Source organism: Limanda limanda, chromosome 17 (assembly GCF_963576545.1).
Source record: "Limanda limanda chromosome 17, fLimLim1.1, whole genome shotgun sequence".
In the NCBI taxonomy this organism is placed as follows: Eukaryota; Metazoa; Chordata; class Actinopteri; order Pleuronectiformes; family Pleuronectidae; genus Limanda; species Limanda limanda.
The window spans coordinates 4,806,448-4,818,655 of NC_083652.1; positions in this window are offsets into that span (position 1 = coordinate 4,806,448).

Here is a 12,208-nt window from a genome sequence, read left to right on the forward strand (position 1 = left end):
AGCTTTTAGCAGCTGCGTGATGTAAACCTACTAAAGATGCTGTATAGAGCTCAAGCTGTTGTAGCTTTGCAAACAACATAAATTCAAGTGCACTTTTGTGTATGATGTTTTGGACAACCTGGAGACAAGGCCATCTCCCTTCAACTGTGCAATCTGAAGCCTTTCAGGAGACGTCCCAATTTGTCCTCCATTGCTCATCATCATCACCAATGTCTCTGCCTCGGGAGAAGACTCATTCATTTGTGGCCCTTCTCTTTTCTCAAATGGTTTTGCTGCATGTTTTGCAGTTCAACTCTGTTTCTTCAGGCTCTTCCTGGCGATACATGAATCATGCCTCCATCTTTTGTTACTGTACGCCAAATCTAGACCTCTGTAAAAAGTTTAAAAAATGTATAATAGGACACTACAGAGCCTGAATAAAGCAACAAACATCCTGTTAGCTCTGTGACAAACACATCAAGACAAGAACTTTATATTCATGACGCTGCGTCTGGCACAGCTCCATACGGACTGGCTCTGAGTGATGGATATGGAGTTAGTAAACAGGGCTAGACGACTTCTTAATCACGATAGTTCAATGAACATTAGACTGTATTATTGTTGGACGCGGCCCAGAGGAAAAAAGGGCCAAAACAGGCTTGGTCTTAAGTACCAATACCGAGTATCAATATCCAAACTAATACTATGGGCTTTAAGACATTTTTGGGTCATTTGTGGCAGTAGGTTTGGCAGCAATATTTGGTCGTGTCAAAATAATTTCTCTCAATTCAGCATTGACGATATCAGAATAAAACCTGAATGGAACTCAGAAGAGCACATACCTCCACCAAGACCCTAAGTCTCCAGTCCAGTCACCTAATTGCACACACTGATAGATAAGAGGCCCCTAAACATGCCTGATTTGTTTCATCAAGATTCATGAAATATCCTTGGTGTAATCAGTGGAATTGTAAAAAATAAAAAGAAAAAAAGTCTTACAAAGTCTTTCAAAGAAAGTGATACAAAATATTCCTCGATCCGACCCTTTGTCAGGATCCATGTCAAATTTTAATGAGTTCTCTTTTGGTCCATGTCTAATCTTTCTACCAAGTTTTGTGGAAATCCGTTCAGTTGTTTTTGTACAATCTTATTAACATAAAAGATAACAAAAATATATAAAAAACAAACAAATTGACATGGGTAAAAACATAACCTCCCTGGCTTTGGTAGAAATCAAAGTGAGTGTTGTTAGGTCCATTGAAGGAGTCCATTTGAAATGCTAATACTAAGTATTATTAACTTATTAACATTCACCTCAAGGTACAACTGGGCTCCCGCTGCCAAGGAGGTTATGTTTTCATGTGTGTTTGTAAGTGACCAGGATTACACAAAACTGATTTTCATTACATGTCATTACAGCGGGGCATGAGTCAAGGAAGATCTCATCAAATGTTGGAGCGGATACAGATCAGGGGGTAGATCTATAATTTTTGACATTTCTTAAACAGTGGTAAATAGGATGTTTTTCAAGAAATTCCTTGAAATTTCAGAGATTTGATAAAATATGGGACTAATATTCTTGAGTGAGCGCAATTTGGTGCAGATCCAAACAAAAATCTGGGGACTGCTGAGCTTTGGCAGAGTAATATGCTCTGCCGAGTGACATTCTAGTTATTTGTTTGTTTGACCTTTAGCAGGATTACACAAAAACTACTGGATGGATTACCATGAAACTTACCATGAAGGATGAGGAATGATATTAATATTTTGTGCAGATCAAGGGGGCGGATTTTGTTCTCTTTCCCATTGTGAGGTTTTAAAAATTTAAAGCAGAGATGAAAAAAGTCGGGCACGTTTTGTGTGCTACCTTCTATGTAGAGGGGACTTTTGATGCGGCTTGGGGAAAAACAAATGTCTTTCAACTAGATCATAAAAATGTATAATTTGCAGTGCAATTCAAAGAGTTTACATTTCTGTGACGATTGTCTACGTATCGGATCTGAAGTTACAACCTGTCAATGTTTGAGTCTGAGATGATCTGAAATGGCCACAGGACAAAACCCAGTGATTAAGGAAATACTGGAGAAAAATCAGACAGGGGGACATCACTGTATTTAATGTATGATCACAATCTGGCTCCTCAGTCCATTAAACAGCTACAGGCTTTATGATTTTAATACTTCTACAAGTGACCGTCAGTAAAACGTGTCTAAAACCTTTGTCTGTAAATAGCAGTCACATTCAGCTGCATGTTGGCATCTTGTTTAAAACCACTGAGACGTTTAAACACTGAATCCAAAGCTGAATTTAGCAAATCTTCCTGCAGGGACAGCAGCAGAGTGCACAAACAACTCTCGCAGTCACGCCATTAAGTTTGCAAATATCTAATCAAACATTAATGCTCTCTGTGTTTGCGCACAACTCCACAATCTCACAATTTGTTTTAATTCCGGTCTCGATCTAGAAATAACTCTAGTTTTCATGCTGTGGTTTGATGATGTGACGTCTATATTTATAAACAGTCAATGGTGGTACAACAATTACGAAATATTTCATTGATATAATTCAATTGAAAATACACGATTTCAAGTAATATTAACATAAAGGCTCACATTTTCTCCATGGGTTGTTCTTTAAAATAAAAGTATTCCTATTTGGTAAACATGAAGGCTAATACCAATACGCACCTGAAAAATCAATTGTGCTGTTATTTATAATACAGTATCACATTTAGGCTGAATTCTATTGCTAAATCTCACTGCAGAATATAATTATGTTTTTATTTTTAGGTGGAAACAAAGTGTGTGTGTCAGACATTCGTGTCCTTTTCCTTCCATTGCTGTTTTCTCTGAAGGTCACATCTCAGGACTTGTAACCCCTGATGCGACTGACTCGTGAGCAGCTGGGCTGAGTGGGCCTGTTGCCCACCTCTAAACATGTCTACTGATATACTGCTCCATTCTTTATGATGTAGTTTTCTGCATCATGGCCTTGTGATAAATGGCACCCTCACGCTGTCATATGAAAAAGTATAAAACCAAGTCAGTGTCCTGCAGCTGTTTCCATCCCAAAGTGAAACCATATCGGAGGCGTCATGGTTCAAACACCTTTGATTTATCTGCTGCTGCTGACCCCTGAAGACAGAGGCACGTCAAACATATTCACTCAGTGATATTAGTTTCTGTCACACGCCTCCTTGCATTCACTTACCAATGGCACTCAAGACATATTAAAGACATGTATGCTTCTATATTAACTAGACCTGACAAGTGATCGATATGCCACGGGATAAACAAATGTCCAAGTGAAATCCCTATAAATCTGACAGGATCTTTACTGTGGTGTGTGACTAAGAGTGGAGGCTCCTGAAATGTCTTGTAAATGTTCAGATGAAGCAGGAATCAATCGCGGAGTGTTGTGGCTCTGGCTCGTGTTTCCGATTTAAATATTTAGGAGGGAAGTGGAGCTTAACATAGCAGGTGGATTTTCTGACTATAGTATCAGATGGGCCGCGATCAGCAAGTTTTAACTGCCACAGCAGATGGAAAGCTGTGTAGTTGTGTTTTATTACGGTTCTGTCTTTGAAATCTCACATAGTGCTGAAGCTCCCTCCCCAGCATATCTGGTCTAACCTTGCTCACGTCTCACAGCTTGAGTCTTCACATGTGAACATGAGATGAAGCGTGGGTAGTTTGATAGAGGCAGTGAATGGATCAATTCATTTCAAACAAGATCATCCTTTACTCCAAAATACCCCAAAATGGATTTTCTTCTCTCTCCAAGGACACAGAGCTATGTGCTGGCTGGTCATTGCACAGATGTTTGATAAACATCTCTCCTCTTTGCTTTATCACATTAATTCCAAGTGTGACACTCAATCAGACGCCGTTTGCTTTGTCAGCGCACCATGCAGCGAGATTGAACAGATTGTATGTGCAAGTGTTTGGAGGGTAATAATCTTTTGGAGGCTGCAGATTACAATGCTGCTGTGAATGTAATCCATTTTGCAATAACACATGGATGGATGTTTACCTGGGGCTTAGGGCCCTTGACACGGTTCATTGATATTAATATTCCTACTTCGACCCTGACGCCTGACCTGTAAAATTGGGTGTGGCAGGTCACACAGAGGGTGGTGGAGTCGCCCTTCGTCAGCCTTTGGCGGCCCCTGCGTTCGGCCTCCTGTGTGTCTGTATTTGGAGCAGGGATCAGTGTAAGACCGTGGTTAAGCTGAAACCGTGGCTTCCCGTGCTGAACCAGACCCCCACCCACCCTTTCTCCACCCCTGCCGCCGGTCCAGCTGTCACCAGCCTGCTCTCACAGTTGACTCGGTGGCTGCCTACACATACTGATGACCTCTGACATACACACACACATGTACACATGCTCTAATCCACATATGAGTATACCACTTTGGTTTTAATCTATGTGCGTATCTGTGCTGTCTTGTGGCTCTTAACTGCACTGAGGATATTTCCGCCCTCGGATGTGTAAAATAAACAAAACTAAAATAAGTTTAAAGGAACAGTCATATATCCCCAATCATATACACAATAAAAGCAAATTTTCTCTCGTGTTCTCAGTGGCATCGGCATGATGCAGATATATGCTGACATTTTCAAATACCATTAAACATTTGATACAGATTCCATTAGAAAAACATAATGGCGCAGGAACAGTGTCTTTCTTGTAAATCAAGATAATCCAAAGAACCCGTCAACATTTTGTGTTGCTGCCCACAAATATGTCATATTTGTTTGTTTGCACTTTTAAAATACGTCAAAGCTTTTTTTACAATCCTGAATCCACATTATCTCAGCTACACATTTATCACATTAGTAGCTTTTTAGATATATTTTTTATTGTAGACTGGCTGAAAAGAATGCGAGATTCAGATTTTTTGGATTTAAAAAATATAAAATGAAGCTCAATGCTTTATTACCTGAAAAATATATGAAAATGTTGAAATCTGGAAAAAAAAATCCTGTATCGTTCGTTTAATATGCATTTGCACTAAAACTGGTTTCTTTCCAGGCCCCGTCCCTCCTCCATCTTTGGTTGAAATTTAGTTTTTGCAAAATCCTGCTAACACATAACTCTGCCAAGGCCCAACTCTCTCCTTATGAAACCACATATACATTCACTGCATGTGTCTGTTTGTATTTAAATCTGCACCAAATTGAATTTACGCATGATATCAGTCACCTAAATGAATTTGAGGAATCCACAAAAAATGTGTAACACGCCCTGTCTTTCAATTTCAAATAAAGATATATAATCCTGGATCCGCCCCAAAAAACTAAATTTCGTGGTAATCCTGTTTAAAAAACAAACAAACAAACAAATAAACAAACCAAGAAAAAAGCGATATCCAGTATTTTCTGAACACAAGGGGGCAGAAAAAAACATAAAATGATTTTGACATCTCACTAATGTGTAAGGTTATTATGGCAGCTGCCGACTTTCCCATTCAGCAACATTATCACCCAATTCGAGTTGCATTCGTGTCCACCGGCTGAGAGCACGTGAGAGAAATATCAGGCTCTTCAGCTGCTAAATGCTCTGCTACGTTCACCAGCCAGTGTCTAACTGTCGACCGCTCGCTGCTACAGAAAGGGAGCTGCAGCCAAAATGCTCTTCGGAGCCGCTATGGTAATAATTCTGTGTGAGTGACCCATTTCACATCCCAGGGTCATTTAATTTGATGTTTACTTGAGGAGTATTGATTGATTCAGCTTGGAGCAGGAACACATATCTGGATGAGGGTCATTTATATAAAGAAGACACACAAAAAAAGAATAGAAGAGGTTGGTTTTGTAATACATAAAACTGATTTGATTGGCTGGTTGACTGACCTGGCTCATGGTTTGCCAGCCCAGTTCGTCTAATGGCAGCTACAACATTTAGAACTGCTCAATAGAAAGCAATCAGAGCATGACATAAACAACTGGCTTTTATAGTTTTCTCTGCAGAAGAAAGATTGATTTTTTTCTCTGTAGTAAATATTCGTCTCCAGGAAAATGAAAACGATTCTTCATCCTCTGAGAAGTATGTTAATGCAACTTGTAAGATGCTGAAAGTTTGAGTGTTTCCCTCGATCTGTTGAGCAGTTTGGTTTGTTTGTTTGGTGACAACAGAGCAACAAGAGCAACACAAAAGGGAGCAAGGAGACGGAACCAGTAGAAAACCACGTCACGATCCCAGGCTCACAGGCTCACAGGCTCACTCTGCCACCTGAGCCACCGTGACGCCGTGTGTCACTTTCTGTTAGATTGTCGTGCACAGTATCCGGCCTGATTCTTTAAAATTCATCTCGCAAAGTCGAACTGCTCCTTCTGTTTGGACGCTGACAGGAGTCTCGGCGCCCCTCCCACTCTGCAGGCTTCGGCTCTAAGGTTATCATTGTCATCATCCTTCATGGAGACGCTCCCCGCTGTGTCACCGCTCAGGGCTAATTGTGAAAAATTAAGCGTCACACATGTGGCTGTGAATAGAACCCAATTAGGCTAATCAATTTCCTGTATTACGAATTGCATATGCAACCCACCGGCGCCACACATGCACTCGGCTTTGTATCTGTATCCACAAGAGGCAGAAGAATGACAAGGAATGAGAGAAGATTCCTGCCCCCCCCCCCGCAGCCTACGGTGTGTCTGTTTTCCCTCTCAACAGGGACAGGACGTTAGATGAGGCGCAAGCGGCGCTGCGCCATGAATATAAATGGCCCTGGAGTCTCTGCTGTGCCCGTGAGCCCAGCCATAAACTCCGGGAGAGAGAGGCAACGCAGCCGCCACACTCCCTCTGCCCCGACTTTAGGATCTCATCAGTTAGCCTGCGTAGTACGAGAGCACCCCTCAGGGACCTCTGCTCCTGCTGTATCCCAACATTGATCCGTGCTTGACCCTTTAAAAGTGGTCTGTCAGGTCTCTATAAATTTGGCGGGAAAGGGATCATGTGGAGATGCAGCATTGCCTGATTCAGATTGGAATTTACTACTCCTCCTCTCTCATGACCTTGGATAGATTGCTCCGATATCCTGAAGCCTGCGTCCCTCCTCTGCAGTAAATGTTTAACTGCCTCGGATGCCTGTGACTGGTTGTCAGTCAACACACAATACGTTTGAAATTGTTGTCTATAATACATGCATTGCCCTGCTTTTTTAAAATCGTTTTGGCCAGTTCTCCCATCTCTTGTTTCCCTCCGTCTCCATCCATCTGTGTTTCCTGCGTCCTGTCATGCCTCATCCTCCAAGAGACAGTGAAGATGGCGTGAGGTCTGACGTCTTTAACATTTGATTAAGCAGATCGGCGCTAAGTGTCCACGGAAGAGCTGGACAGCTGACAAAGCAGCCGCTAACCCTGGGATACAAACCCAGAGGTCGTTTCTGTTTGCCTGCAGGCTGCAAACGCACACGCACACACACACACACACACACACACACACACACACACACACACACACACACACACACACACACACACACACACACGCTGGGACACTGCAGACTCACATGCTACTACAGAGTAGGTTTCCTTAGACAGTCTAACTATTTTACACCTAAAAATATCATAATAAAAGTCAAATACATCACTTCCTGTGACAGATAGAAGCATAAAAACACTAACAATCATGTTAAATATAGTTGTTAAAGTATAACTAAAGCATAAGCCTAGTTATAAAGAGGAATATCAAGAAACATTAAGTGTATGATGTGGGAGGGGAAAGGAGGGAGATACAATGCAATTAACCGACCCTAAGTGCATCTTACTCCTCAACAATGATACATCAGATTGAAGCAGTTTTTTTAACAGAAAAAGGAAATTGAAGATCACTGTGTTCGTGTTACGTGTTGTTTAAATCACTAAACTAAAACCACGACTAAGAGAGTGCAAACACTGCATCAGTTTGTTATCATACCTGTGAGTTTGTGTGTGTGTGTGTCCTTGATAATGAGATTTTCCTCAGCTTCACCAGATTGACAGTTGTTAATGTGTCAAATGTTTGTATAGATTTAGTTTCTACTTGAATTATTCAAATTTTATTGTGAAACAGCAACAGGAAGTAACCTAATGACGGTTGGCAGCACATACTTGTCACTCTGAATTCTGTCCTGAAATTAGACGAGATGCATTTTTCAGCACGTCATTTAAATATTTTGTCGATTGAACAAATGTCTGACACAGCATGATTAAAGATCAACAGATCAGCGGGTTCTGAATATTCTGTAGATTCACTGTTTGGTTTGACTTGTGAGCAAAAAGAAGAGAAGTGGTTGTAAGTAGGGCAGGAGTGATGGAGTGATGAAGACGAGCGGTGCCTCCCACTGCATGAGCCTGTTGTTTGGATGTGATGTCAGAGCTGATCGGAGCAGTCCAGTACCTGTTATAAGGTTTGGAAGTATCCAATAAGAAGATTAGTAATCCTATACGACATACTGTTACTGATACACGTATTAAACAGGTCAGATGGAAATGCAGCTTAACACTTTCGATGGATTAGTTGTGATGAGTGGACTAAACGTTGGAAAACCTTGTGACTGGAAAATACATGAAATTGGAAAGTAAATCATCACATGACATGCCACTTCTTTTTAGCAAGTAGCATTATTAGCCTAAATGAACAGTAAAAGATAGTATTTCCATGATGCACTGTATTTGGTTGTTGAGTTATAATATGTTTGCAAAGTTTGCACTTGATTTGACTTGCAGCCATACTGAAGACTATTCTATAACTGTGTAAATTGGTTTGAAGCCTACAATACTGTATGTACCTTTCCTTATAAGTTGGTTCAAAACCATCCTTTTGAGGACCTTTCGACCTTTTGACATCTTAACATTGAAAAGACGTTTTGACATTGTTAGAATGTTTTGATGTTGTGAAAGCAATGTGATGTTTTGAGGTTTTGAATGTGCTAAGACATTTGAATGTTGTTAGGACTCTTTGATAATGCGAGGATATTTATACCAGGCCATTTTTACATTGTGAGGACATTTGGAAATTGTAAGAACATTTTGCAATATCAGGACATTTTAGCATTGTAAAGACTTTTTGATATTGTTAGAACGTTTTTATGTTGTAAGTAAATTGTGAAGACATTTTATGCTGAGAAGTGACTTTGACATTGTGAGGACATCTTTACGTTTATTTTATATTTTTAGGTTTTGTGGACGTTTTGAAGCTTTGAGGTTTTTGATTTGACATTGTTACAATATTGTGACATTGTGAAGAGCATTTGATGTTGTAAAGATAATTTGTTGATGTCATGGGGACATTCTGACATTGTGAGGACATTTTGCTGTTATGAGGCCATTTTGACATTGTAAAGACATTTTGATATTGTGAGGATGTTCTGAAGTTGTTTGACTTTGGTCAGTCCTTAGAACTTCAAAGGGCTGTTGGAAGAAATTGTTAGAAATAGTTCTAGGTTAGAATAAGGATTAGGATTAGGGTAGGGTTATCGTAAAGGTGGGGGGCTAGGGAATGCATTATATCAACGAGGGACCTCAGAACTATGGAAAGACAAGATTGTGTGTGTGTGTGTGTGTGTGTGTGTGTTAGTGTGTGTGTGTGTGTGTGTGATGGCAGTGGGGAGGGGATGGGATTAGTTGAGCATCTGGTTAAAACAAAACAAATCTACTTAATCACTGAATGTATCAGCTGTGTTATTGATCAAGCTCCTCCCTCACCCCGAGTAACAGATTCCTTCATCATGTTGGTGCAACGATTGGTTTGTGTGTGTGTGTGTGTGTGTGTGTGTGTGTGTGTGTGTGTGTGTGTGTGTGTGTGTGTGTGTGTGTGTGTGTGTGTGTGTGTGTGTGTGTGTGTGTGTGTGTGTGTGTGTGTGCGAGAGAGAGAGAGAGATTGCATCGGTTCTCCCGGTCACATGCTGCCTTGTCACATGCATGCACGTGCACACACTTATGGGCGTTCACATTGCACTCACATCCACGCTGCTACATCCAATTACTGAAACTAGGATATGGTTGACATAACATAATGAAGAGCCATTTTTCACCTGCCTAACTGGGACCACACTGTCTCATCCTGCACTCCTATTCATTCCGGGGTGAAGCCACTGGAAGAAAGGCATGTTTAACCTACCATGGTTAAACCTCTACCTGTGGTGGAAGAAGATTACAACCAAAAAAAGGGATGGAGGAGGGGTCCTGAATCAATTGTCCAGGGTCCTGAGATGATTGATGGGGGAATGAAGTGGATGAAGACAACAAACACAAACTGATGTTGTTGTTTTCCAGATTTTTGCCCAGACTTTTCTTGTGATTTGTCTGAAGCCTCTAAAATATGATTAACTTTATGTTTTTAACTTTTGAATAACAATTGTGAATTGACAAAGGACAGCACGTAGATTTGTTTTATTTGAATATTTTCTAGGAGCAAGGTGATGTAAAACAATCCAGTATTTCACCAAAGTAGTTATTATAGGAAACATATGTTTTACCCATCTCAGATTCATCTTTTCATGCACAGGGTAGATTAATATCTAGGTTGGGAATAATCGGGTCCAATTTAATGGGTCACTGACCCTGTGCAGGTCTATAGACAAGTGAGAAGGTTTTTTTTTTTTTTGCTTTTATTTGGGTGAACTGACTCTTTAATATGATTCAGGGGTAGACTGACATTTTAAAGAGGTTTGGTTGTAAAACAAATCAGACGTCATTGATCTGGGTCTTTAAATGTCCCCATAGATCATTCTGTTTAATTATGTACAATAAATGTTTTCTATAATATAATATAATATATCTTTAATAATAATAATAATAATAATTTATTTTTTCATAGAACCTTTCAAAGGGACCCAAGGGCACTTTGAGTTAATCAAATATTGGACGATGACCACAGAGGTAGGAAAGTGATGTTGGGACGTCCCGGTGGATTCTTCGTCTCACTACATCACTTTCGCTTCCCTTTCGAGCCAATCAAACGTACAGACCTTCCTCTGGTGTGTGACCTCTCTGTTAATAAAGCAGTTTCCACACTCCGACACCCGATAAGCAACAGCCCATACACATTATTACATTTAGTAGCTTCTGATTTTCATCATGAAATCGTGTGGCACTTCGTATAAACATGTCTTTTTTCCCGTTGCCCTTGTTTTTTCTGTGTCCCCTGTGTGTGATCGATTTCCAGGGTTAATTCCAAAGGTCCTTCATCTTTTGGGAAGCCATCGATATGAGCAATTTATGACGTGGGCACTTTCTTTCACTTACAATATCTTTATTGTCTCACACTGAATCGGGCTTCCAATTTATTAATTCAGGTCTCATTCTCATGCCTCAAAAGAGGAAAGAGAAAGCTAAAAACAACCTGTTCTCTATTCATGGAGCTAAAGTGCCAGAACGGATCCTTCAGTAATTACAGGAACCTCTCATTCTCTCACATCCTCAAAAGTCACTCTTCAGTGGCAGTTCAATTCCCCCCTGCAGCCACAGCAGCAGCAGCCGCAGCAGCAGCAGCAGCAGCAGCAGCAGCAGCAGCAGCAGTAGCAGCAGCAGCATCCCAGGTCTGATGGGCAGCAGGTATCAAAGCCCCTCTCTAACTGTTTACAATGTCGCATCGATCTGCTCAGCTTAACACCCCCCCCACCCTCGAGGTAGCTCGGCGAGTTAAAGCAACAGTTACAGACACCGCGCTCACCTACGACAGCCACAAAAGCCAAACACAGCGTGCTGCCTGCTGCCGCTGCTCGAGCATCCTGTCGAGTCCTGCTTCTGATCCCATCCTCTGCGCTCTGATAATTCCTCTGCTGACAGGGGTGGAGGAGGAAGAGGAGGCTGAAGGGGGGGGGATGCTACTCAAAAAATACAACAACACCTCCAAAACCAAGTAGTCTCCAAAGAAAGCAGAAACATTTCAGCCTCGATCACACTCATCCCTCAAAGTGAAAAAAAGAACATTTCTGAGCTGTGAGCAGACAGGTGAATGATGTGATGAATGAGGTGATGACACATGGAAGTGCAGCACTAAGTGGGAGACGAGGGGGATTCGTTACCTGTGATGGCAATCCACATCCAGCCCGGACTCAGCACCACTCATCCCGTGTCTACAGCTTCAACTGTCCTGTTCCTCTTTTTCTTTTTTTCTCCCCCCTTCTTTCCTTTCTCTCCCCTTTGGCCCTCTTCTTCTCTTCCCTCTCCCTTCTTCGTGCTCTCCCTCCTCCTTTCCTCTTCCTCTCCCCGCACTTGTTTGAGTCTATTTCAGTAGCAGCAAC